This window comes from Theropithecus gelada, chromosome 5 (assembly GCF_003255815.1).
Source record: "Theropithecus gelada isolate Dixy chromosome 5, Tgel_1.0, whole genome shotgun sequence".
Lineage (NCBI taxonomy): Eukaryota > Metazoa > Chordata > Mammalia > Primates > Cercopithecidae > Theropithecus > Theropithecus gelada.
In genome coordinates this window covers 26,450,874-26,478,325 of record NC_037672.1, presented here as the reverse complement: position 1 = coordinate 26,478,325, position 27,452 = coordinate 26,450,874, and the positions used below count along the sequence as shown (strand labels likewise).

The 27,452-nt window shown below is 36.4% G+C and overlaps 1 pseudogene; it reads right to left on the bottom strand.

Annotated features, from left to right (window-relative positions):
• Window positions 1–15,693: 15,693 nt before the first annotated feature.
• LOC112625505 lies at window positions 15,694–16,702 on the bottom strand (annotated as a pseudogene).
• Window positions 16,703–27,452: the final 10,750 nt, after the last annotated feature.

Sequence of the window (27,452 nt, the reverse complement as noted above, 5' to 3'; positions counted from 1 at the left end):
TAACTATGAAAACTTCAACCAGCTGTTAGCTCTTTATCTTCAGTTCGTGTGCTCTGAACACTGCCTGCCTCTCTAGTCTTTTTTTTTTTTTTTTTTTGAGACGGAGTCTCGCTCTGTCACCCAGGCTGGAGTGCAGTGGCCGGATCTCAGCTCACTGCAAGCTCCGCCTCCCGGGTTTAGGCCATTCTCCTGGCTCAGCCTCCCGAGTAGCGGGGACTACAGGCGCTCGCCACCTCGCCCGGCTAGTTTTTTGTATTTTTTAGTAGAGACGGGGTTTCACCGTATTAGCCAGGATGGTCTCGATCTCCTGACCTCGTGATCCGCCCGTCTCGGCCTCCCAAAGTGCTAGGATTACAGGCTTGAGCCACCGCGCCCGGCGCCTCTCTAGTCTTATACCCTGTGCCACTCTTTCTATCCAACTTCATCTATTTCACTGAGCCACAGTTACTCTGGTCTTGGTTTAGTTCCTCTAAGACAGTAAGGTATTATCTGCCTCAGGGCCTTTGTATACATTTTTAATTGGCTGGAAGACTGGTTACCTGCTATTCCTATTATTTGTATATTAGCTTTCATGTCATTTCACGAGAGAGGTATTCACTCACCATTCAATCCAAAGTACCTCCCCAGTACTATTTACTCTCTCTACTTTGCTCCATTGTTTATCATTTTAACGTTTTTAGTTAACTAACACCTCAATCTTTCAAATAATGGAGAAAAATGACTATAAGCATGATAATAACTGCCGATTTTTAGTGATTATTATATGACTGGTACTGGGACAAGCTCTTCCATGTAATATCTTGTCTAACCCTCAAGGCATTCAAAATAAGCAACAGCGATTGTCTCCATTTCATAGTTGAACACCTAAGGCTTGGAAGTGATTGGTAACCGCCCAAGAACTTGCAGTTAAAACCTGGGAAAGATATAAGTCAAACCCAAAGTATTTCATTCCTGTGGCAAAGATAATTAGTGCTCATGAAACAAACCAGACTTTTTCTATATTTCCCAGTCTTCTTTAAAATTACAATTAGTCATGAGACTAAGTTCTGGCAAATTAGAATATAAGAGAAAGTGAACATCATCACTTTCAGCTGCGTGCTTTCATAAATAGAGGAGCAGTCCCACTGAACTGTGTGGGGTTTTCATGAGTGAGAAGTAAAATTTGATGTACCAGTTCACCCAGAGTTCAGTGTCTGTCTCTTGTCCATCGTGAGTAGGACAACTACTGAAGTCATGCTTTTAACCATGTAGTCATTACACTGGAAGTGGCTTCTACCGTAGAAACATTTGTGATGTCATCTATATTTCTGAAGATTTTACTGGAGCTCAGAAAATATTCACTTTTGTGAACAATCAAATTTTGTGTGTGTAAAATGATAACATTTATTTAACTCCAGATTTTTCAACAGCTCTTAGAAGCTTTATAATCTTGTTTTTGTTTTTTGTTTTTTTTCCAAAAATATTGAGAGGAAAACATCCAAATTACATCTTAATAACCTAGAAAAATGCAATGAAAGAAAGAAGGCATGTTAACATATTATATATTTTTCTTCTGCTCTTGCCTTAATCAATGGTAGGCAAGCTTTAGGGGGTCCATATATTATTTTTATTGTCTGCTTTTTTTCAGCTGCCTAAAGAGGGAGGAAGATTCTAGCTCACACATTTGCTATGTTTCACAGGACAGTTTTGTTCCTTAAGACATTAAATCAAATTCTTTCTGTAAATGTATGTATAGAGAGACAGGAAGATGGGAAATCAAAAATATGTTTAGGTTTTGGTTATCAGAGAATTAAAATCAGAAGGAGATCTGACTTATTAAAAATTAACTCTGCACTGCATACAAGTATGTACTACTTTTTAAAAAATTCTGCAATTCTTGTAGAATATTACAGTAACTATCATTTTTCTCATTTTTACCCAAAAGAAAGCCCAGAGTGGTTGACTCACCTTCCAAGGAGAGGAGAGCTAATTAGTGACATAAGTGTGATTCAAGCTCCAGGAAATGAGAAGTAATGCTGGAAAATTCTGAAATCTCTTCTCTCCTACAGACAGACTGCCAATCAAGCCATGTACCCATTAAGTAAAATTGGCCATTCAGAATTTTGTGAGTGCTACACTTCAATCAATGTTCCTTTCCTTTTGTTTTTCCACCATGAAAAATGTGGATTAAATGAGATAACAAACACTGTCTAGTAGAGTGTCGTGCTCTTTTAAGATAGCTGATGTTCATCCTTCTTCCTCTCACTCTTTATTTATGTTTTTAAAAAAGAACTGTAATTCTTTTCTATCTTGATTTCTAGTAACCACAAGCCCAATTTCTTCTCTACTTCAGGTGTTTAGGGTAATTCATTCCTTTATACACTGCAGTTAGGATAGAGTCTTTTCCTTCAACTTGTTTCCATCTACATTGTTTTTTATTATTATTATTATTATACTTTAAGTTCTAGGGTACATGTGGATAACATGCAGGTTTGTTACATATGTATACTTGTGCCCTGTTGCTGTGCTGCACCCATCAACTCGTCAGCACCCATCAACTCGTCATTTACATCAGGTATAACTCTCAATGCAATCCCTCCCCCCTCCCGCCTCCCCATGATAGGCCCCAGTGTGTGATGTTCCCCTTCCCAAGTCCAAGTGATCTCATTGTTCAGTTCCCATCTATGAGTGAAAACATGCGGTGTTTGGTTTTCTGTTCTTGCGATAGTTTGCTGAGAATGATGGTTTCCAGCTGCATCCATGTCCCTACAAAGGACACAAACTCATCCTTTTTTATGGCTGCATAGTATTCCATGGTATATATGTGCCACATTTTCTTAATCCAGTCTGTCACTGATGGACATTTGGGTTGATTCCAAGTCTTTGCTATTGTGAATAGTGCCACAATAAACATATGTGTGCATGTGTCTTTATAGCAGCATGATTTATAATCCTTTGGGTATTGTTTTAATTTATTTCCACAACCACTTTAGAACTAAGGATTGACTAATTCCATTTTAGAGTGGAGGAGAAAAATCGAAAGAGGTAAAGTGACTTGCTATAGGTCGTAAAACAAGTGACTAAGCTGGGAATAAAATCTGGATATTAAGATTTCAATTATTTTGAATTCAAATGAGGTAATTGTATTAAGAAGTTTATTTGTACATATCATCCACTGAAAACATACTGAGGTGCCTTCTGCAGTCAAATACACAAATACACCAATAGGGTCTTGAAGTGTGCTTATGGGATTACTGTTGCTCTTTTGTACCTCATTGTCACCTCAAGACTTTATCATGAGAAACTATTGTTTCTTTAGCCTGAGCTCTAGAGAGAGCATGCATGGAACAAACCTGAAACCAGCTCTTAGCAAGAAGCCAAGCCCTGCTTAAGGGACCCTATCTTGAAGCAAATTTGCTTCCTGTGCACAGCCAAGAACCACGTATAAGTAAACAGGAATAGATGACTGTTGCTTTAAGCCACTGTGTTTTTAGTGATTTATAACCCAACATTAGCTGACCTTCAAACACAGACACACACATGCACACACAAACACACACACACACACACACACACACACTCTCACCAGGAACTGTCCTGTCAAATCTTAACAGTATATAAGCTTTGAATAATCAGGGAGAAAAGCTGCAATGCCTATTGGGCCAAGAATGCAAGATTCAGGACCTTCAATATGATCTATCTAAAATACAATAGATTTAGAGACTCTATATCTCAGGATTATTTCAATTTTAAGCTACAGAAAGCCTAAAACAATCTGGTTTAGCAAATAATGGTGTACAAGACATAACAGCTCAGAGGCCCTTCTAGTTCCCAAGAGAACTTAATCAATGGCTCAAAGATGCCAATCAAATGCATCTTACAGCTCTGTTTCCTCTGATTACACCTAATCCTCAGATCTAATAATAATCCCTTGGAGTTTTCAAGCTCTTGCTCCTAGAATGCAGCAGTTTTAAGTCTCACAAACTTGAATCACCAATTCCAGTGGAGAAGTGAGACTTATCCCAGCATTCCCAGCAAAAAATCCTAAGAGTCAACCTGACTAGATAAACCTGAGTCACATGCCCAGGACTCTGTACCTCAAACTGTGGCCAAGGAGTAATATTGCTAACTGAGTCAATCCTGAAGCAAGATCCTGAAGCCTCACATGTAATTAATTGTATTCAAATCACTTGGGCAGAAAACAGGAGGCATCTACTACAATGTACCTATCACTTAAACTCTCCGTGATATGAAGAGAAAAACAGCCCATCAAAATTTGGCCTTCTGCCAAGCACAGGCTGTAAGAGGAAAAAGGAATTGACTAAGATCACTACTGGTTTGCACAGGGTTGAGCATTTTCTACTTTGAACAAGATTTACAGCAGTTTGCAAACATTTTTATGTAATTGAAGAGCACACGGTAGACTTTTCCGCGAGTCCACACTGTTGCATTGAAAAGTATTCCCATGTGAAAAGATGAAATATCCATGCCACCCCAGAGACCGCCAAGCTAAAGCTGAATTGCTTTTTGGGGTGATTTACACGTGGGTAGTAATCAGTCAGCTTAACAGCATGACACAGCCACTCACTGAAGCTGTGCCAAAAGCTGAGTGTGCTCTTTTTGTGGGTGCTGTGGGGGTTACAGAAACATGAAAAGCAAAAATGTTAATGCATGTGGAGCTTAATACCTAGGTGATGGGTTGATAGGTGCACAAACCACCATGGCACACGTGTACCTATGAAACAAACCTGCACGTCCTGCACATGTATCCCGGAACTTAAAATTAAATTTAAAAAAAAAAAAAAGCAAGACTGAAGCACGTAAAATAACTGGCTTGAAAATAATTATTTCTTTTTTTTTTTTTGACCCAAGATTTTTTTAATCTATAAAAGATAGTGTTAAGACAATCAAAAAATTTAAATATAGCCCGTGTAAAATGGTAATCAGTGTATTTAATTCTTATGAATAGTTAATGGTATTTTGGTTACATACAAGAAAGTGTTAACTCTTTTTTTTTTTAATTTTTTTTTTATTATTATACTTTAAGTTCTAGGGTACATGTGCATAACGTGCAGGTTTGTTACATATGTATACTTGTGCCCTGTTGCTGTGCTGCACCCATCAACTCGTCAGCACCCATCAACTCGTCATTTACATCAGGTATAACTCCCAATGCAATCCCTCCCGCCTCCCCCCTCCCCACGATAGGCCCCGGTGTGTGATGTTCCCCTTCCCGAGTCCAAGTGATCTCATTGTTCAGTTCCCACCTATGAGTGAGAACATGCGGTGTTTGGTTTTCTGTTCTTGTGGTAGTTTGCTAAGAATGATGGTTTCCAGCTGCATCCATGTCCCTACAAAAGGCACAAAAATTGACAAACGGGATCTCATTAAACTAAGGAGCTTCTGCACAGCAAAAGAAACTACCATCAGAGTGAACAGGCAACCTACAGAATGGGAGAAAATTTTTGCAATCTACTCATCTGACAAAGGGCTAATATCCACAACCTACAAAGAACTCAAACAAATTTACAAGAAAAAAACAAACAACCCCATCAAAAAGTGGGCAAAGGATATGAACAGACATTTCTCAAAAGAAGACATTCATACAGCCAACAGACATATGAAAAAATGCTCATCATCACTGGCCATCAGAGAAATGCAAATCAAAACCACAATGAGATACCATCTCACACCAGTTAGAATGGCGATCATTAAAAAGTCAGGAAACAACAGGTGCTGGAGAGGATGTGGAGAAATAGGAACACTTTTACACTGTTGGTGGGATTGTAAACTAGTTCAACCATTATGGAAAACAGTATGGCGATTCCTCAAGGATCTAGAACTAGATGTACCATATGACCCAGCCATCCCATTACTGGGGATATACCCAAAGGATTATAAATTATGCTGCTATAAAGACACATGCACATGTATGTTTATTGCAGCACTATTCACAATAGCAAAGACTTGGAATCAACCCAAATGTCATCAGTGACAGATTGGATTAAGAAAATGTGGCACATATACACCATGGAATACTATGCAGCCATAAAAAAGGATGAGTTTGCGTCCTTTGTAGGGACATGGATGCAGCTGGAAACCATCATTCTTAGCAAACTATCACAAGAACAGAAAACCAAACACCGCATGTTCTCACTCATAGGTGGGAACTGAACAATGAGATCACTTGGACTCAGGAAGGGGAACATCACACAGCGGGGCCTATCATGGGGAGGGGGGAGGGGGGAGGGATTGCATTGGGAGTTATACCTGATGTAAATGACGAGTTGATGGGTGCAGCAGACCAACATGGCACAAGTATACATATGTAACAAACCTGCACGTTATGCACATGTACCCTACAACTTAAAGTATAATAATAATAAATAAATTAAAAAAAAAAAAAAAGAAGACATTCATACAGCCAACAGACACATGAAAAAATGCTCATCATCACTGGCCATCAGAGAAATGCAAATCAAAACCACAATGAGATACCATTTCACACCAGTTAGAATGGCGATCATTAAAAAGTCAGGAAACAACAGGTGCTGGAGAGGATGTGGAGAAATAGGAACACTTTTACCCTGTTGGTGGGATTGTAAACTAGTTCAACCATTATGGAAAACAGTATGGCGACTCCTCAAGGATCTAGAACTAGATGTACCATATGACCCAGCCATCCCATTACTGGGTATATACCCAAAGGATTATAAATCATGCTGCTACAAAGACACATGCACACGTATGTTTATTGCAGCACTATTCACAATAGCAAAGACTTGGAATCAACCCAAATGTCCATCAGTGACAGACTGGATTAAGAAAACGTGGCACATATACACCATGGAATACTATGCAGCCATAGAAAATAATTATTTCTAAAAACAGAAAAACAGGGTCGGATTTATTTGTTATAATTCTTTATTACTTATCAAATATTATACACAGGAAAATTTTTTAAAAAACAATATCAATAATAAATCAAAGGGAGGAGGGGGGAGGGATTGCATTGGGAGTTATACCTGATGTAAATGACGAGTTGATGGGTGCAGCAGACCAACATGGCACAAGTATACATATGTAACAAACCTGCACGTTATGCACATGTACCCTACAACTTAAAGTATAATAATAATAAATAAATTAAAAAAAAAAAAAAAAAACTTACTGACCCGCTATGATGTGCTATATTCAGTACCAAGTGCTCTACATCATGAAATCCTCATAAAAATTATATTATTGTTTTCATTTTCTGCAAGCAACTAGTCAAATCATATGGCTAGTAAGTGGTAGAACCAAGATTGAACCCCGATTGTCTCTCACCAATCTGAATGTCCCATGAGCTGTTATATCATCAGGGCAACACAGACTATTACCACAGAACAAAGTAGCACACTATGTAGAGTGAATTTAACTTCCAAAATCTTCCAAATGATTCATTGTGATCTGAGTTATGGAAACAGCGATGGATATGGGTTTAGGTGGTGGGAAAAGGCGCTAACATAGACCATTTTAATTACCTGAAAGGGTAATTTCTCCAAATTCCATAATGTCTTTATTAAAAAATCATTCACTCGGATGTGTGTTTGACCTGATGAAGACCTGTGCATTAGCACCTGATATTTATTTGTTGAATAAAAGTAATACTCAAAATGGGCTAAATCATTTCCTAGAACCCCATTTTTTAAAATTGTGGTTTACCTTGTGTGGGAAGGAATAGCTAGATACTTAGAATTGATTTAAAGGAATTCTAAATTTTTTAAATTTAAATTTTGATGGTCTATTAGCTTCTTGAAATAATAAGAAACCAAAAAGTGCTTCACAAACTTTTGTTAAACATATCTACTTTGTTGTTCAAATCCAAAAATTATCTACTTATTTACATTTTCTAGTACAAAAAGGATTTTTATGCACTATAGGATTACAATATAAATAATTTTAGTGGGAAAATGTTTTCAAAATAATCATTTTGTATACTTGTATATTTAAACGAGAGAAATTCAATATTGGATTGCAATGTATTTATTTATCTTTCTACTGATCAAAATGTCCAAAATGCGTTGACGCAACTCTGAGAATCTATGAGTATGTATAGTGTTACTGATCATTTTGTCATTAGAGATTTTTGGTTAGTTTGTATTTTATACAATACTGCTTAGCACTCGTATCTCTTGTGTGTTTGCAGCACTCAATTTTACAGTGAAAGTAATTTCTTAATATCTTGCCAGCTCTTCTTTCTCTTACTTCTATGAGAATAATTTGTGGTTCTGACTTTTCTCCTAGCTTCAAGTTCAATCATTTTGTTGTTGATAATCCCAGCCCTTCATACATTGCTTCCAGAGGAAGATCTTTGATACCAATGCACAACAGACTTCTTAAAGTAATTCTGATGGACAGACTTAGTGCTTTCTTTTTCCCCACAAGCCCAGTTCTTGTCTTACCCATGAAATTGCTATGCTGTGAATTTTATTAGGCTCGAAGTCTTAATACTCTTTTTCCTGCTGAGAAATGAAGAGGATATAGGTCCCTGGATAAACTTATCTGCTGGGAAGGGAACACAGAAATGTAATCTTCTAACTGGCCTCATATCATTTGGCTGTGCTCCGCACAAACGCATCTGAAGACATTTATCTGACTCTAAAGCTGAGATCTTCATGAAAGCAGGTTAGCTTTCCTAGATTCAAATAACTGGGTTTATATCCTCTAACCTAAGGGTGACTTTTGAGTATTAAACCAGACCTGTGGGTTCAAAGAGAAGTGGCCTTAAAATAGTTTAGATTTGCTGTGAATGGCAAAGGGTTGAACAGTAGAGAGACAGAAATGGCTGGACAACACTTCCTGCTGTAAAAAAGACTACCTTAAACTTGCTGATTGAGAAGAAATAATACAGTACCTTGCAAATAAACCATGTTGATGGATGCCTTCTGCTAGAATGGAGCTCACTGTATTTACTCTCTTTCTGTTTGATGTCAGCATCTTAGCACTCGGCGTGAACTCTACTACAGCTAACTGTCGAAATAAGTTATTTCTAGTCGATAATGAATGCTTCTCTAACATGTTATTATTGAAAATAACAGGTTCCAAATGTGTGACCGAACGGCATACAATTCATTTTCTTTCTCTGTAAGAATTGGATTTTCTTGTCATTAGAGCTGAACTGTGTGTCGACACTATGCTAAGTTAGAACATCCAGAATCCCAACCAAAGGCAAGAAGTTGTGTTGAAAGATTAGAATAACAAGTGCAATTGAACAGTGGTTTACAATCTGCGAACAGCTTTCAGAGTACTCTCTTCGGAATGTCTCCTCACTTTCTAAAGAATATAACAAATGTATTTTTACTCCCATGTTAGCAAAGAGTGGATTTAGGTATGGGGCATTTAAGAGAGTTACCCAAATCTCAAAACCAGTAATTGAGAGCACTGAGGCTCAAACCCTTAGCATCTGCTTCCAAATTTAATTTTTCCTTCTTCCAAAAGTTTTTTTTTTTTTTTTTTTTTTGAGACAGAATCTCACTCTGTCACCCAGGCTGGAGTACAGTGGCACGATCTCGGCTCACTGCAACCTCTGCCTCCTGGGTTCAAGCGATTCTTCCGCCTCAGCCTCCCAAGTAGCTGGGATCACAGGCACACGCCACCAGGCCCAGATAATTTTGTATTTTTGTAAAGACAGGGTTTCACCATGTTGGCTAGGCTGGTCTCAAACTGCTGACCTCGTTATCCTTCCACCTCGGCCTCCCACAGGACTGGGATTACAGACGTGAGCCACAGTGCCCCGCCAAAGTAAAATATTATCATCTAGATACTACTTTTCTACTTTGAACAATAGAAAAGGCAAAGCACAAAGGCCCATGAGAGAATATTAGTAACGAAAAGCAGCACAGGGAATATTAGCAGCTGTACCTTCGCTGTTGCATTAGGTCACACAATAGATATAAAAGTGGCATAGACAGGATTTTAAAAATGTATGGCTTGTTCAAAATCACATTTCATGGCATACATTTAAGAAACTATTTTGAAAATCCTATTTTTTATGTATTGCTATTTTATCCCTAAATGTTATATTAAGTAACTATTAGAACTAAACATGTTTAGCAGATTCTTGTAGGTAAACACACAAGATTTATTGTTTTAGAAACACAGATGCTTATAAAGAGGTTTATAATTTATTTCCTCCTTTCCTTCATTTCTACTTTCCATTTTCCTTTCTCTTTCTTTCCGTTTACAGTTATTTATTAGGGACCTACTAGTGTTAGGGTGAGTATAACTTGGATCCTTTTCTCTTTATCCGTTTTCCAAATGTTCTTGCTGTGATTAGCAATCATGTACTATGAAAGATTTAAAGTCTATTCAGAGTGCTAAGCTAAGCCAATGCTTAATACTATTATCAGCACTGGTGTTAAAATAAATTTAGAGTCATTTGTTTTAAATGACTAGTGGATCATTTAACTCAACTGTTGACAAACATAGTAGAGCTAACATATAGCTCCTGAAGCTTCTTCCTGCTCAATTATCTAAAAGACCTTGATATCAATCTTCTTTATTGTGTTATTTGTCAAGCAAAGAGTAGCTAAGGGGTCTGGAAAATTCTAATGCTCACTACAAATAGCAAAACAGCTGAAAACTGTCAAAGGCTGCTCTCCAGGTTTGGGGCACCTGTGTCCTCTCAAATCACAGAAAGAGTTCACCAAAAGGTAACAAATGATGGCAAGGAAGAGTAATGGTGCCAGAAGAAATGGTGCAGAGCTCTGAGAAAAGCTCATTTGGCAGGAAGCTTTGTGTCTGTACATTGTGCACCCATTACGATAAAGCAATTTTGTCACTCTCTACCTTTCTCTTTCCCTCTTATTAAATATCAAAATGAGGCTGAAATATATCATGTGGAATTTTGTGAGAATGATAGTACATTGCATCTAGGACAGCATTAAGTGGAGAAGTTCATTAAAAATACTAACATCACTTTAGGAGGCAGAGGCGGGCAGATCACCTGAGGTCATGAGTTCGAGACCACCCTGGCCAACGTGGTGAAACCCCCCCATCTCTACTAAAAACACAAAAATTAGCCAGGCATGGTGGCTGGCACCTGTAATCCCAGCTACTCAGGAAGCTGACGGGGGAATCGCTTGAACCGGGAGGTTGTGGTGAGCTGAGATGACACCATTGCACTCCAGCCTGGGCAACAAGAGCAAAACTCTGTATCAGAAAAAATAAAAATAAAAAAATACTAACATCTAGAATCCACGTAATTATTTCTCGCCTGTCAATTTTGAGTGGAGTTCAGGAATTCCTATCTTTAATAAATACACCAGACCATTCTTATGCATCTGGCTTGAGGGCTGTCTTTTGAAACCAGAGGTCTAGATGACCCAACAAATAGCACCCTGGAAAAGCAGAGACACCCTGCTCCCACGGTTTGACTTCATTGCCCGTAATAGGATTTCAATACTTTAAGTCTCTGAATTGGTAATTTGCTCAAACTGCTCACATTATAAAATACCTGTCAAATCTAGCATGTTTGAAAATTGTAGTATCAACCGCAGTTTCCCTATCTTTAAACCTTAAATCATTGTAAGCGTTCACCCTCAAATACCTTCTGATCCAAGCTTCATTAGGATTTTTTTTTTTTTTTATGCTGTGGCTACGTTGATGAGCTTTATTTCAGCATGCCTGAATTAGTTTCTTAAGAGGTTAAATATAATTGTGAATTGAGAAAACATGAACCAATGCAGAGGCAAAATTATTTTCTTTTCCTTTCAATATGCACTAATGATGTGCTTTTGGCATGCATGAGAGCCTGATGAATACATTAAAAGGCAATTTCCAAATTGTATATTGATTTTTGTACAACGTAAAAGAGGTGTACGTATCTGATGGAAACTCTCATAAAGGGGCATAAATCTTAAATTAAAAAGTGAAAAAATAAAATAAAATTTTAAAACTTTCAATAATAATTAGTAGAGTAAGCACAAAGTCCTTAAAAACTTTAGTCATTTCTCTAGCTTGAGCCTGCCGTCTAATCTATGAAATGACTATTCTGAGAGCAGACAATTCATCAGATATTATGCTCTATCAAAAACTCATTAAATTGCCATTGATGATGATCGCAAAGTTCATGGCAGGTTTTCTGTTTAGCATCTTGCCTCAAGCGAAGGCACCTATTTATTGGTGAAGTCATACTCAAAACCAAAATGTTGCTATGTAAAGTAATTAGGGCTCCTGATGAAGATAACTTGATTGCCATGGAGTTTCAGCTTAATATAAACAGAGCAAAAGATGTAATTGTTTAGCACTAAGTAAAAGCTACACCGTAAACATAATCATCCACATACTTGGCTTGTGTAAAAGCATTAACATTGAATTTTTGAAATTAGAGCTGGCATTTGGTCATTAGGCACCCAAAGAGTACTCTGGCCAATGGGTTCTTGAATTGGTAGGTTTCTATCCTGATTGGGCAATGCCTTACCCTTCTGGTTCCTTAATGCTTTGAGTGTATCACTCTCAGTTGTAGGCATCAATAGAGGAATATGATTGTACTTTTCCTGCTTTCCCAATCTTGTTGCTTATGATGACATCCAAGGATGAATTTTTTTAAACTCATTAAACACACTCTCACTAAGACTAAACATACTGTTGGACAGTAAAAAGCAGGAATTAATTTTTCAGTAAAAATTATAAGCCTATATTTTTTCAGGAAAATTAACTATATATAAGAGAAAGAATAGGAAAATAAAGGAGGCTCTCGAAGTGCTGAAGCAGCCGATTGAGTTGCTTAGACAGTGAAGGCCCTTCTAGCCTGATAATTCTTATCATCTGAGTTAACTTTGTTATTACACAAAGAGGAAACAAGCACAGAGATTACAAAGTATTCAAAAATCTCACAGTTCATTTAATGCAGAATTTGGACCATAGTATAATTTATGCAAATAATACGCACATCCAAAATATGTGCAATAGATGGCTGATTAAACAAGACCATTGAGAGAAAGGACCTTTCCATGACACAAGCAGTTCTCAAACTTGCTTTCCCTCACTGTGACATACCTCAGAGAGAATATTGACCTGCATAACTAACATTCACTGCTTTTCACTAGTGAAGTGAATGTTTGTGGAGACAGATACCTCATTTACCATAATGTGATTGTTATGCATTGCAAGCCTATTTTAAAGCATTTCATGTAACCCATAAATAACTCATTCGTACATACTAAGAAGAGTATCATGTTATGCCAAATTTCCGGGAACCCAGCTGTAATTCCTCCTCATTTCTTCCTCAACCCACCATTGTGACTTAACATCATATTTGAAAGCTATTATACTACTTAATGCTGCCAAAATCATGAACAAGCTGGAAGTTAGGGGTCTCTGGAGTTGGCATTTAGGATATTGAAGTAATACATTATAATTAAAAAGTCTACTGCCCTTGGCTTGCTGACATGATTTTGAAACCTTAAATCCCCAGTCATCTACTTCTGGTGATTTCTATAAGAAATATAGGTCATTCAATAATAAACAATGTATAAGTCTAGGATATTTTCTGACTTCTACATTCAGTGAACGTGTATTTGTAAATATTATCTTTAGCTATGGCAAAAATTTAGTTATAAATTGGGTAGAGCTATGAATAATAGCTTCCTTTATTCTACAATATTTGTAAACCTGAGATTTGAAATATAAGTTGCAATTAAGCTAAAAGCAGAGTAATTTTTAATTTTTTAATTTTTATATTTTATGGGTACATAGTAGGTATGTATATTTATGAGATACTTTGATACAGGCATGCAACGCATAATTATTACATCATGGTAAATGGAATATCTTTCCCCTCAAGTGTTTATACTTTGTGTTACAAACAATCCAATTATACTCTTACAGTTATTTTAAAACATAAGATTAAATTATTATTTACTATAGTCATTCTGCTGTCCTAGCAAATATTAGGTCTTATTCTTTCTATTTTACTGAACCCATTAACTGTCCCCACTTTCCCCCCACACTCCACTACCCTTTCTAGCCTCTGATATTCATCCTTCTACCCTCTATCTCCATGAGTTCAATTGTTTTAATTTTTAGCTCTCACAAATAAGTTTGAACATGCAAGTTTGTCTTTCTGTGCCTGGCTTATATGACTTAACACAATGACATCCAGTTCTATCCATGTTGTCACAAATGACAGGATCTCATTCTTTTTCATGGCTGTATAGTACTTCATTGTGTGTATGTACCACATTTTCTTTATCCATTTGTCTACTGATGGACACTTAGATTGCTTCCAAATTGTGACTATTTTAAATAGTTCTTCAATAAACATAGAAATGTAGATATCTCTGGAATATTTTGATTTATCTTCTTTTGGGTACATACCTAGAAGTGTGATTGCTGGATCTTATGGTAGCTTTATTTTTAGATTTTTGAGGAAGCTCCAAAGTGTTCTCTGTAGTGGTTGTACTAATTGACATTTTCACCAACAGTGTTTGAGGGTTCCATTTTCCTCATATCAACTCCAACATTTGTTATTACCTGTCTTTTGGATATAAGCCATTTTAACTGGGTGAGATAATATCTCACTGTACTTTCAATTTGCATTTCTCTCATGATCAATGATATTGAGCACCTTTTCATATACTTGTTTATCATTTGTATGTCTTCTTCTGAGAAATGTCTATTCATAACTTTTGTCTATTTTTTATTGGATTATTAGATTTTTCCAATAAAATTGTTTGAGCTCTTTACACATTCTGGTTTTTAGTCCCTTGTCAGATGGGTAGTTTGCAAATATTTTCTCCCATTTTATGGGTTGTCTCTTCACTTTGTTGATTGTTTTCTTTGCTATGCGGAAGCTTTTTAGCTTAATGTGATTCCATTTGTCCATTTTTGCTTTGGTTGCCTGTGCTTATAGGGTATTATTCAATAAATCTTTGCTCCAGACCAATGTCCTGGAGAATTTTCTCAATGTTTTCTTGTAGCAGTTTTACTTTGAAGTCTTAAATTTAAGCCTTTAATTCATTTTCATTTGATTTTTGTATATGGTGAGACATAGGGGTCTAGTTTCATTCTTTTGCTTATGGATGCACAGTTTTCACAAAACCATTTATTGAAGAAATTGTCTTTTCCTCAGTGTACGTTTTTGGCACCTTTATTTAAAATGAGTTCACTGTAGGTTTGTGGCTTCGTTTCTGAGTTCTCCATTCTATTCCATTGGTCTCTGTGTCTGTTTTTGTGCCAGTACCACGCTGTTTGGGTTAATATAGTTCTGTAGTATAATTTGAAATTAGGTAATGTGATTCCTCCAGTTTTGTTCTTTGTCTCAGAATAGCTTTGTCTATTCTGAGTTGTTTGTGGTTTCATTTAAATTTTGGGATTTTTTTTATATTTGTGTGAAGAATATCATTGGTATTTTGATAAGGATTGCTTTGATTCTGTAGATTGTTTTGGGTGGTATGGACATTTTAACAATATTGATTCTTCCAATCCATTAACATGGAATATCTTTTCATTTTTTGTGTGTCTTCAATTTCTTTCATAAGTGTTTTATTATTTACTTATTTATTATTATCATTTTTAAATCACTTGACAGTTTATTGAATGCAAAGTAAGATTTAGCATCTTTGACTTCATTGTACACAGCTGAAGTGGGAGCCTGGGGAGGGGAAGACTGCATGGTTTTCCTTGACCAGGGAGGTGTGCACCCTGCAGTCCTGTCACGTTGTGGGAAGATCAGCCCATGTTCTGTTGCTTGCCATTGACCCTAGGATGGATGTCCTTCCAGTCATCCCATTCCCAAGCCCTGTAGAGTGTTTATTTCGTCACTCTCTTCCTCCTTTTCTTCTTGATTTTCCTGTTGCTGAGTTGCTTTTCTGAATTCCTCTGATGTTGCCATGGCTATTTTCTGATTTGGTAACACTCCATTCCATATTTCCAATGTTGTTCATAACAGTCAGTCACCATCATAGTTGCCAGACTTGAATAACCAGCTCCAAATACTTTGGCTTGGACATGTTCCTGGTGAGAATGAAGGGTTTCACTGGAGGCCTCTCCAGGTGAGATGTGTTAGAAATTGAGGGCTCTCTTGAAGAGTCTCTTTCTCTTAGGATCTTTATTTCCTGGTCAATGCTCTCAATCTCTTCTAAGCTGATACCAAACCAATTCTGAAGGTGAAGAACATAATATTCACGAACACGTCCATCATCTGATTGACCACTTTCTGCAGTAGATTTCATTGCAGACAACCTATGCTCCAACTCCTTCTTCTGCTTGTGTCTCTCTATCTTAGCCTGTCTTTGAGATGCCATAGAAATGAGGCTAGGATAAGCCATGGAGGAATTAGCAGTGTGATTTTCAGCTGAGTTGTTCTCAGTTTGGGGCAGCTCAAACTCTGCCACATGAGAGTAATGGCACTGAGTAAAGTAGTTTATAAAGTGTTTTGGAGCCCGCTGCAAATGATCTAGACGCTTGCTGGGGTCGACTTGCTTCATGGTGAGGGCACCAACAGGCACTTCAGGTCGGTGGAAGCAATCTCTTACAAATCTTCATTTTGGATGAATGAGTCAAGCTTTGGTAACATTTTGGCAGCCTTCTCAAGGAGGTCCAGGCCCTTGAACACCTTCTCCTGGACTATCCAGGAACTGACAGGTTCAGTAGCTACTTCTACTTCATCCAGAAGCTGTTTGTCAATTTTGAACAGCTTAGGGAGCCACGGCAGCCGTAGCTTGTCTTCAGCAGCCATCTTGGGGAGGGAGCCATGAGTGTGTTATAGTTTTTATTATAGAGATCTTTCACTTCTTTGGTTAATTTAATTCCTAGGCATTCACTTTTATTTGTGGTTATTGTAAATAAGATTACTTCTTTATTTCTTTTTCAGATTGTTCAATGTGGGGATGTAGAAATGCTACTTATTTTTGTATGTTGATTTTGTACCCTGTAACTTTACTGAATTTGTTAATTAGTTCTAATAGCTTTTCAGTGGAGTCTTCTGTTTTTCCCAAATATAAGATCATATCATCTGCAAACAAAGATAACTTGATTTCTCCTTTTCCAGTTTGGATGTCTTTTATTTATTTCTCTTATCTGATTGCTCTAGCTAGAACTTCCAATAATATGTTTAATACAGTAATGATAATGGGCCTCCTTGTCATGTTCCAGATCTTAGGGGAAAGGCTTTCGGTTAGTCTGTTATATATGGTTTTTATTGTGTTGAGGTAGGTTCCTTCTATGCCTTGTTTTTCTGAGGGTTTTTTTTTTTTTTTAATTTTGTATCGTGAAGGGATGTTGAATTTTATCATGAAGGGATGTTAAATTCACTCCTCCTCTATTTTTCAGAATAGTTTGAATAGGATTGATATTAGTTCTTCTCAAAATGGTTGGGCAATGAAGCCATCGGGTCCCAGGCTTTGCTTTACTGGGAGACTTTATTATGGCTTTAATCTTGTTACTTGTTATTGGTGTTTTCAGGTTCTGGATTTCTTCATGGATCAATCTTGGTAAGTCGTATATATCTAAGAATTTATTCATTTCCTCTAGATTTTCTAATCCATCAGCATCCAGTTGCTCATAGTAAAAAGGAGAATAATTCGTAATCATCATATCAGCAATGTTTCGAAAATAAATATTCAGAAATGTATTTCTAGAGAAGACAGGAAGATACTTAGAAATACCTTTAAATTAAAAGTTAATAATTGGTTTTCTATATAATTAAATCCACTGAACCGAACTTAAAATGTTTCTACTGGCTCATTGTGCTTTTAAGTTGCCTTAAGTTAACTTTCAAGATTAGTAACCGGTGAATTGTTCTAACACAATTAGCTTCACTTAATTACAATAACATTGCTATAAAAGTGTAAAAAGTCAAGAAAAACAAAGTGATTTCACTAAGGTGCAAATAAAATTGTGTGTATCGTGTGTGCATGTACATTTATATGTAATTGATATACACATTTAAAAATATTCAATTAATACAGGTTTCAAAATATATAAAGAGAAAAATACATAAAGTACAAGTCAATGCCCTGTTTTAATCCAATTTCACAGTGAGAATTGCTCACTTGTATCTTTTGAGATTCAGGGAAAAAAGTTTCTCAACACACAGATTTACAGTAGAAACGATTCTGAAAAAATATTAAACCTAAAACAGTAAGTCCACATTGCCAGTCATAAGTTTTTTTCTTCCACCCGAGATCCATAGTAGAAAAGGAAAACAGGCATAACTCCATTCATACTTTATTTAAGCACTTATCTATTGCTAATTTCCTTAGATTTGAGCCTCAGAAAATCTGGAGATAGAGTAAAATTTGCATAAATAGGGTGATAATATTTGCCACTAAGGTACAATAATATTTCTTGGACTCCTTGAAATCAAGGTCAGTTATAATTATTGCACTATTTCTACTATAAGGCTTGCGTCTTTACTGACATTAAAGGGTATATGAGTTTCTTACTGTAAGACTGCACAGTGCAAAGATTATATAAACAAATGTAAATCACCATGAAAATCTAGTTCATTCCACTTTTACCACACACCATTTTACAGTTCTAAATATCAATAATCTTCAAAATGTGTGACCCATGGCCTCATTAAGCATAAGAAACCTTGGCACCTTGGCACTCTTATTTTCAGACTCAATAATCAATGCTGCCCATATTCTTTCATGGCCCCTCTAACATGACTTTCTTCATCTGAATTTACACAAGAGTAAAGGGAGTTTGCTCAAAACTCAGGCAAAGTAACTGAAAAACTTTCAAAGCAATTCCAGGATTTAATGTGCATTGAGAAAACATTTCTCTATAGAGACAAAAACTAAAAAAACACATTAGAATATGTATGACCGCCACGTTCTCTGGTTCTATCTCACTGCCAAACAGCAGGATACATAGAAGGAAATACAGACACTCTGCATAAACATATGTTAACGTTTGCCAAGAAATTTTCTTTTTTATTATTATACTTTAAGTTCTAGGGTACATGTGCACAATGTGCACGTTTGTTACGTATGTATACATGTGCTGTATTGGTTTGCTGCACCCATTAACTCGTCATTTACATGAGGTATTTCTCCTAATGTTATCCTTCCCCCCTCCCCACCACCCCATGACAGCCCCCGGTGTGTGATGTTCCCTACCCTACGTCAAGTGTTCTCGTTGTTAAATTCCCATCTATGAGTGAGAACATGCAGTGTTTGGTTTTCTGTCCTTGTGATACTTTGCTCAGAATGATGGTTTCTAGCTTCATCTATGTCCCTACACAGGACATGAACTCATCCTTTTTTATGGCTGCATACTATTCCATGGTGTATATGTGCCACATTTCCTTAATCCAGTCTATCATTGATGGACATTTGGGTTGGTTCCAAGTCTTTGCTATTGTGAATAGTGCCGCAATAAACATATGTGTGCATGTGTCTTTATAGCAACATGATTTATAATCCTTTGGGTATATACCCAGTAATGGGATGGCTGGGTCAAATGGTATTTCTAGTTCTAGATCCTTGAGGAATCACCACACTGTCTTCCACAATGGTTGAACTAGTTTACACTTCCACCAACAGTGTAAAAGTGTTCCTGTTTCTCCACATCCTCTCCAGCACCTGTTGTTTCGACTTTTTAATGATTGTCATTCTAACTGGTGTGAGATGGTATCTCATTGTGGTTTTGATTTGCATTTCTCTGCTAACTAGTGATGATGAGCATTTTTTCATGTGTCTGTTGCTTGCCAACAAATTTTCTTTTTTTTTTTTTTATTATTATACTTTGAGTTCTAGGGTACATGTGCATAACGTGCAGGTTTGTTACATATGTATACTTGTGCCATGTTGGTGTGCTGCACCCATCAACTCGTCAGCACCCATCAACTCTTCATTTACATCAGGTATAACTCCCAATGCAATCCCTCCCCCCTCCCCCCTCCCCATGATAGGCCCCGGTGTGTGATGTTCCCCTTCCCGAGTCCAAGTGATCTCAATAAGAGCTATTTATGACAAACCCACAGTCATAATGAATGGGCCAACAAATTTTCAAAATGAAATAAGGCATATCCTAGAAAACTTCTTCAAGTAAATATCTCCCTTGTAGAAGACTTTTTGGTATTCAATGCCTAGTGTTCCAGTACCTTTTTTTATATCTTACCAAAATGTTATTTAGCAAATATTTATGTAAGAACATTCTGTATTTAAATCTGCAAAATGCAATACAAATATTTATCACAAAATGATTTTTAAAAAAAAACCTAACTCATTTATTCTTTTGAGAAATGTCTATTCTAATCATTTTCCCATCTTTTGATTGGATTATTAGATTTTTCCTATAGAGTTGTTTGAGCTCCTTATATATTCTGGTTATTAATCCCTTGTCAGATGGGTATTGAGCTACCATATGATCCAGCACTCCCACTGCTGGGTATATACCCAAAAGAAAGGAAGTCAGTATATTGAAGAGATAATCTGCTCTCCTATGTTTGTTGCAACACTGTTAACAATAGCTAAGATTTGGAAGCAATCTAAGTGGCCGTCAACAGAAAAGTAGATAAAGAAAATGTGGTACACATACACAATAGAGTGCTATTCAGCCATAAAAAAGAATGAGATCCAGCCACTTGCAACAGCATGGATGAAACTGGAAATCATTATAAGTAAAATAAGCCAGGTACAGAGAAACAAGCATTGCATGTTGTCACTTATTAGTGGGATCTAAAAATCAAAACAGTTTAACTCACGGACAGAGAACACAGAAGGATGGCTACCAGGGGCTAGGAAGGATAGTGGGAGGTGGTGAAGAGGTAGGGATAATTAATGGGTACAACAAAATAAAAAGAATGAGTAAGACCTACTATCTGATAACACAACAGAGTGACTATAGTCAATAATAACTATACATTTTAAAATAAATTAAAGAGTGTAATTGGATGTTTGCAAGTCCACGGATAAATTCTTGGAAGAATGGATACCCCATTCTTAACAATGTATTTATTTCACATTTTGATGACTGTATCGAAACATATCATGTACCTCATAATTAGATATACCTATTTATGTACCCACAACAATTAAAAAGTAAAAAAGTAAAAAGCACTTCAAATTATATTCTAAACACCATTGATCATAAGATACAATTACACCTAGACATTTTGACAAAGATCACTGGGTGCCAAGGATAAGTGCCTCTTGTATATTAGTGAATCTGAGGCACCATTGTTTCATAATCAGTGGAAGGACTTCTCAGCCATAGTGGGCTTGTCCTGACTGTATTTCCGCAGGCTACATTTTTAAAGAGGGCATCAGAGGGAGTCATTATTTCTGTTCTTGATAAAGAGACTAATTGTGAACTTATTTTTTCTTTTTATCAGTACCGGTGACAGGCATTTGCTGAGACATAGTGACAGGTGTAAAGTTGACCTCTTTCTTATATAGCCTTTGTTTCTTCCTAGTGTTTTATGGATTCCTAAAAAGTTAACGAAAGCTAAAGGAATCTGTGAAAAAGGAAGCAAACAGAGTAAAGAGAAAAAAAGAAAGATTAACAAACCATATTCATTGGTAACAGAAATAGTTTGTGGATTGTTTCTATCATAACCACTATTTATTAAAGTTTTAGTTTATTTAAAAGTAAATTTAAGTAAAATTTAAAACTCTTCCATCACATAGTTCATGCTGTAATGTTATAATGAAAGTATTGCAGATGATCCAATGGATTTGAAGTTTCTATTAGGGATTGGAGAAAACTAATTTAAATTTTGAATAATGATTATAAGTAATTCCCAATTTAAATTTATAATCCACCCTTTAAAATTTAGAAACAATACTAATACTTTATGATAAAACTTCACTCTACGATATACCTATTTATATTTTACTTACTATGCTAGAGATAATTTATGTAACACTTCACACACTATTTTGGTGACAGATCTGCATTACGCCAAGTGAACAATGAAATAAAGGGTTACGTAAGTCAAAATCTCAACTGTCCTGCTGCTCTATGTACTAGCAGCATGGCTAGGCAAGTTGTGTTATTGCTCAGTCTCTTCATTTGCTCAATTGTTGTGATATTAATAGGGCCTACTGCATAGGGTAATTTTGGTTGAAAATGTAGAGTAGTTCATACTATAAAAGTCATACTGAAAAAGGCTTTCCATCCAAGTAAATACTGCTTTTTAACTGTTTTAACCCAATTGTCCTTGTCTATGGAATCCACTACATAATATAACCGACCTTACAGAGTTGTGAGGATTAAACATACGCGTGGATGTTGTTTTTAGCTCCAAATCTGCATCAGAATGAATTCTTAATAAATGTGATCTTTTATTTTTATTATCATTGTGAAAATCCAGGGTGCTCGACTTTTCATTTTCATACAGATTGAAAAGCCCTTTCTACAGACATCTGGACTCAGAAATAAGCCATGGCTGGCTTTTGCTGTGTGAGGGAACAAACAATCCCCAGGGTCAGATCCTGACACAGAAATGTCATGGGGAACTTCAATCAACAGCAAACCACCTTAACCCACAAGGACAGGAAAACGCTGTAAAAGATAGATGAGACCACTGAAATAAACAAACAAAACAAAAGTAAAACAAAACTAGTATGTCATCATGGTAGTTAACTTTTAAGAACACAGTTATTATTACTTTTTAGTCTCTCTAGCCTATTCACTGATTAAATATATTTGCCTCCAAACACTAGGCTCTGCTCTTGCCTCAAGAAAATTATATACCTCTTTTCCCTAAAAAAGCTTTATTTTGATCCAAGATGTATATATTTCCTCAGGCTACATTTTTAAAGAGGGCATCAGAGGGAGTCATTATTTCTGTTCTTGATAAAGAGGCTAATTGTGAACTTACCTTTTTTTCTATCAGTACCTGGTGACAGGCATTTGCTGAGACATAGTGACAGGTGTAAGTTGACCTCTACAAAATTGTAACCTAGTTTCTGCCCATATAATAACTTACAGGCATCAAATAAAAATGTATTCTATGAAAGCCTAACTTCAGATTATTTCAACTTTAAAAAACATATAGTTAATAATGTACTTAAATTATAAATATTTATCATGACTAACTGTGTGCAATACTTAATCTTTAATTTAGAAAGCAGAGCATATTGTGAAAGAGCTATTGTAACAAGCAGTGGATAAGAGAATGAACATATCTGTCCCAACTCTGATCTTGATTTGTTGTATGACTTTGAATATAACATGCTTCCTTGTGTTTATGCATTCTACAGATAGCTTCTCTTCTATAAAATTAGATTACCTGGATAGATGAATAATTAGATCCCTTTTAATTCTGGCATTTTTGTGATTTGGTGAAGCTGGGCACCAGAGAACAGTTAGCACGATTCCTAGCTGCAATGGGTAAGTGTTAAGGCTATACTACATGCCAAGCACTATACCAAAAACTTGAGTTGAAAATATGTGGATTGGGCAGCAGAAAAAGTATACTCTGAGTTCTGTGTGTGTGTGTGTGTGTGTGTGCGCGCTCTGGAAGATGTACCTAGGCATTCCCTGAGTCGTGCACAAGGTTTAGCATTATTGGTTGGAGTGGAATTCACATTGTTGATTGAATGAATGAACACTGGAAAATTCTGTAAATTGTCAGTTCCAAGAAAAGTAGCTTTAAGAGGAATTATCAGAGGTAAAACAACACATGGAACAGAACTTTGGGCCTGACTTTTCAGGGCAAATGCAAAATAAAAAAGCACAAGTTACAATAGTAAAAGTAGCCTTTGAAACAGAGGCTGTTGTCAAGGATGAGAGAGAAGCTCTTATGAGTACCTGACAAAGACTTTCAGTCACATTCCACACCTTTTAAAGTTCACTGCCATTAACATATGATCCTTAGGTTGTATAGACGCATGCAATTCTTATTTCTGAGGAAACAAGCTTTAAGTCTCTTGTTAATGTCTCAATTCCTTGATCATTGACATTGTGACACTCTTTGACATTAAAGTTGTCACCCTCTGAGTCAAAGCAGGACAGATTTCCTGTCTATAGTACAGGGCAACACTGTTGCCTGTACTTTGAGACTACCACACAATTCATCATGAATACTGTCAGAAAGGCACACTATGCCCAGGCCCAAAAGCCTTAGGCAATGATTTGTGCTTGGTTCAGCAGGCCAGATGCAGTTCTGCACGCTTGAGGCTCTTCCTAGGGCACAGGGACATTCTAAGAGATTTTTAAATCTTACAGAATTTAGAGCCCAGAGGGCACCAATCGCTATTCATTCAATTTCTTTATCAGGAAAATTAAAAGTTGAAGCTAAGAGAGATTTAATGTTAACTCAAGGTCACATGGCTAATTACTGCAAGAAGATTTGAGTAAAGACTTAATTCTTAACTTCTCATTTCAAAATTATTTGCAATACAGCCCCATATTAAAAAGCAAGACGTTTTTGGTCAGGCGCGGTGGCTCATGCCTGTAATCCCAGCACTTTGGGAGGCCAAGGCGGGCGGATCACCAGGTCAGAATATGGAGACCATCCTGGCTAAGACAGTGAAACCCCGTCTCTACTGAAAAAATACAAAAAACTAGCCGGGCGTAGTGGCGGGAGCCTGTAGTCACAGCTACTTGGGAGGCTGAGGCAGGAGAATGGCGTGAACCCGGGAGGCAGAGCTTGCAGTGAGCCAAGATCGCGCCACTGCACTCCAGCCTGGGCGACAGAGCGAGACTCCGTCTCAAAAAAAAAAAAAAAAAAAAAATAAGTTTTTTTTGTTTTTTTTTTGTTTTTTTTCTGGAGATAGGTAGAGCATACAAGCACAGTTTAAAACCAGATGATCTACAAAACGGCAAAAGAATCATAAACTCCATTTCACTTCTAACTCTCTTTGGTTTCCAAGGCTCTTTCTAGGGCACACAGCAACCATCATAAACCCATTTTGTTAAAACTAGATTTGAAATACTGAGGAGAACTGTAGAGCGGGCCATGGGACAGTTGTACTTCCTGTAATGTCTGCTGGAGGGTCACATTTGTTAGTAACAGATTTTGAAGGAAACACGCTCCAGCTGCATGCCAGGCTCATACTTATGGTTATATAGAAGTAATGAGCAAAGTATGAAAAGCTGCAGTCGGGAAACCTGTTTAAGGACAGAATCATTGTCTTTAAAAGATATCAGATGTTGGCAACAAACTGAATGATCAGGGCCATGATACCTGGAAGATTAGAGGCAAGTCTAAATTTAAAATACTATAAACTAAAGAGAAGTAAAGTAAAATACAACTATTAATCTACAAGAAGAAGGGATTGAAATGACTCTTGCCTGTATGTTTAGACTTAACTCTCAGTACTTCATATGCTACATTTCATTCACACTGTGTGATTTCTCAAACATTCTCATTCATGTGGTCCTTAGAACACATGATTCTCTCTTCTGGTATATTCTTTCCAGGTTTACAACCTATTCCACTAACAGTTATTCATCGTTTAGAATGAAGCTCAGATTTTGTCTCCTTTAAGTAGAGTGATTATATTTTATTCAAACAAGGACACGAAGTGAGAAGGATATACTGTTGATAACCACATATTATAAGAGGTATAAATAGTATAACCAGTTCTGTTCTGGGGAAACTAGTGGGTGAGGACACTTTTGTCTAAAGTCCCTCTTAGCACTACAGATTATAGGTAGTAGTTATCTCAATTCTGATTAAAAATTATTCTCAACAAATAAATCTTTATAAGTCAACTTATTTTTAAATGTTCATAATGTTATTCTGATTCTAGTCAGATACGTTCAATGTGAGAGTTTTTATTATCTTTTTACAAAGCTACGGCTTTTCATTTGAGAGAAAAAAAAAAACCTTACATTTAATTTGATTGTACGTTCTTCAAAGTGTAGAAAGTATTAAACAAAGACTATGTAAATCCTGTGTATAAGGAAAAAAAAACTCATTGTCAATAAAAAACACTGAAAACTAAAATGTAAGACAAAAAAAAAATGAATCCTCTTCTAAATTTTCTCTTCATTGTCAATCCTGAAGGGTAGATGTTTGATCACAATTTAGTCTAAATTTTTCATTAAGCTCTATTCATTTGAAAACAACTCTTTAGTGTCCTTAACTGAAGGGAACTATGCTTGGCAGGTGACATAAAGAAGAGTGAACCAGCCATTTGTGTTCTAGATAGACCTGCCTTATGTGTCAGCAAATCAAATTTTTCATGGGACAATAAAGGGTGTATATATATATTTCCCTTATCTTCCAGCACATCTCTTAATCTTTAAATAATCTGCTGTGAATCTCCTGACAATTATGACAAGTGAAATTTCAGTTTTCCCATTGGGGCTGGCATTTTGTTTTGAAAATAGTGACGAGCAACATATGATTGTCAGAGGAAATAAAAGGAAAATATTTCCATTCTATCCATGGGCAAACATATATAGATTTATACAATAAATTATACTACACAGTATAATTTTTAAAACTATCTGATTTTGTAGGACAGGACATCTGCGCTTTTCAATCAATGAATTCTTTTAACTGTTGGAGCTGATTGAATTCCATTGAGCTGATAGAAAAGCAGATTTTTTATATTATGGGTAGTTATTCTACAATAAATCATCACAATCACCTGCAATAACAAAAACAATCCAAATATGAAAAGAATTTTAGCCATAATTTGTTGAATGTTTACTATGAGCTACATTTATTCTTATTTAAAAAATCCCTAAAGCATAGTAGTGTAGTCCTGAAGGCATAGAGTGATTAAATAATATTTCTGAGGTTTCACGTAGCTGGTAATTAAATAAATACAAATATAAAAAATAGTAATAAAAAATAGTTACAATAATAAAACAATGGAAATACTGGCTGTAATTTGTGTAATCTTTCCCTTGAGCTAGCTATCACTAATCTATACTTACAAAAAACGATTCAGGGTAAATTGCACAGTTCCAATTATCCAGATGAAAAACTGAGAGATAGAGAGAGTGAATAACTAACACGCTAGTAAGTGTATAATAATAATAAAAACAGCAATGATGACAATTATTAAAAGCTTGAACAATTGATAAGTCCTTCCTAGCACTATAGGTAGACTCTATTCTAAATAGTTTTCAAAAATGTAGTTGAAGGTGCTGTATTTACTCTCCTCTTTCTTTTCTCTCTATGAAAGCCACGCACCATAGTTTCTTCTAGTAGGTCATTTTGGCCTCCTTGCTAATCAACCTAAATGTTCATCAATGACAAACTGGATAAAGAAAATCGGTGCATATACACCATGGAATACTATGCAGCCATGAAAAATAACAAGATCATGTCCTTTGCAGGAACATAGGTGGAGCTATTGCCATTATCCTTAGCAAACTAACTCAGAAACAGAAAAGTAAATACCACATGTACTCACTTATCAGTGGGAGCTAAATGATGAGAACACATGGACACATGGAGGGGAACAATTACACACTGGGGCCTCCCAGAGGGTGGAGGGTAGGTCAAGGGAGAGGATCAGGAAAAATAACTAACAGATACGGGAACAACACACAGTGGGGCCTACCAG